The sequence below is a fragment of the Apteryx rowi genome, unplaced genomic scaffold (genome assembly GCF_003343035.1).
Source record: "Apteryx rowi isolate R43461 unplaced genomic scaffold, aptRow1 scaffold_2452, whole genome shotgun sequence".
Lineage (NCBI taxonomy): Eukaryota > Metazoa > Chordata > Aves > Apterygiformes > Apterygidae > Apteryx > Apteryx rowi.
Window position 1 is genome coordinate 2,414 of NW_020448811.1, and position 1,669 is coordinate 4,082.

Here is a 1,669-nt window from a genome sequence, read left to right on the forward strand (position 1 = left end):
CCCTTTTCCTTTCCCTCCCCGTCGCGAGGCGCCGGGCTCCGACGTTATATTTAGCCGGGAACCGCCGAGCGATCGGGTTTCCCCTTCGGACCGGGTTTCCCCTTCGGATCGGCGACGGCGGCGGCGCGGTCCCGACGCTCGCTCGCTGCCGCCGCTGCCGCGCCGGCATGGAGGCTCCGGCGCTGCCCCCTCCGGCGGCCTCCGACGGCGCCGGATCGCGGAGGCGGCCCAAGGCCAAGAAGGTGAAGAAAGCCGTGCTTTTCTTCGAGGTGGAGATCCTGGATGCCAAGACGCGGGAGAAGCTCTGCTTCCTGGATAAGGTGAAGGAGCCGGAGGAGGGAGCCGACAGAGGGGGGGAGACGGCGGAGGATCCCGCCTGCCGGTGCCTCTCACGGCTTCTCCCGCTTCCCGCAGGTGGAGCCCAACGCCACCGTCGCCGAGATCAAGGCCCTCTTCAACAAGTCCCGTAGGTGCCGTCCTGCCGGTGCGGGGTGGATCCCCAACCGTGGGGATCACCGGTGTGGCTGGGGACCCTCCGGTGTGGGGTCATGGGGGTCCCCAGCGTGGCCGTGGGTTCTCCATGGGGTCATGGAGATCCCTGTCGTGGCCATGGGCTCTCCATGGGGTTGTGGAGATCCCCATCATGGCCATGGGTTCTCCATGGGGTCGTGGAGATCCCCATCGTGGCCATGGACCCTCCATGGGGTTGTGGAGATCCCCATCATGGCCATGGGTTCTCCATGGCGTCATGAGGATCCCCATTGTGGCCATGGACCCTCCATGGGGTTGTGGAGATCCCCATCGTGGCCATGGGGTCTCCATGGGGTTGTGGAGATCCCCATCATGGCCATGGGGTCTCCATGGGGTCGTGGTGATCCCCATCATGGCCATGGGTTCTCCATGGTGTCATGAGGATCCCCATCATGGCCATGGGTTCTCCATGGGGTCGTGGAGGTCCCCATCGTGGCCATGGACGCTCCATGGGGTTGTGGAGATCCCCATAATGGCCATGGGTTCTCCATGGGGTCGTGGTGATCCCCATCGTGGCCATGGACCCTCCGTGGGGTTGTGGAGATCCCCATCATGGCCATGGGCTCTCCATGGGGTTGTGGAGATCTCCATCATGGCCATGGGTTCTCCATGGTGTTGTGAGGATCCCCATCGTGGCCATGGGCTCTCCATGGGGTTGTGGAGATCCCCATCTTGGCCATGGGTTCTCCATGGGGTCGTGGTGATCCCCATTGTGGCCATGGGTTCTCCATGGTGTCATGAGGATCCCCATCATGGCCATGGGTTCTCCATGGGGTCGTGGTGATCCCCATCGTGGCTTTGGTTTTCCATGGGGTCGTGGAGATCCCCATCATGGCCATGGGTTCTCCATGGGGTTGTGGAGATCCCCATCGTGGCCATGGGCTCTCCATGGGGTCGTGGAGATCCCCATCGTGGCCATGGGCTCTCCATGGGGTCGTGGAGATCCCCATTGTGGCCATGGACCCTCCATGGGGTTGTGGAGATCCCCATCGTGGCCATGGGTTCTCCATGGGGTCGTGGTGATCCCCATCGTGGCCAAGGGTTCTCCATGGGGTCGTGGAGATCCCCATCGTGGCCATGGGTTTTCCATGGGGTCGTGGAGATCCCCATCGTGGCCATGGGTTCTCCATGGGGTCGT

At 63.6% G+C, this 1,669-nt stretch overlaps 1 long non-coding RNA gene across 1 annotated transcript in view; it reads left to right on the plus strand.

Annotated features, from left to right (window-relative positions):
- Positions 1–261: 261 nt before the first annotated feature.
- Positions 262–1,669, plus strand: part of LOC112966492 — a 2,974-nt gene continuing 1,566 nt past the window's right edge. Inside the window, exons 1-2 of the long non-coding RNA XR_003253616.1 lie at positions 262–320; positions 415–466. This is a non-coding gene — a long non-coding RNA (uncharacterized LOC112966492). The remainder of the gene's footprint in view (positions 321–414; positions 467–1,669) is intronic.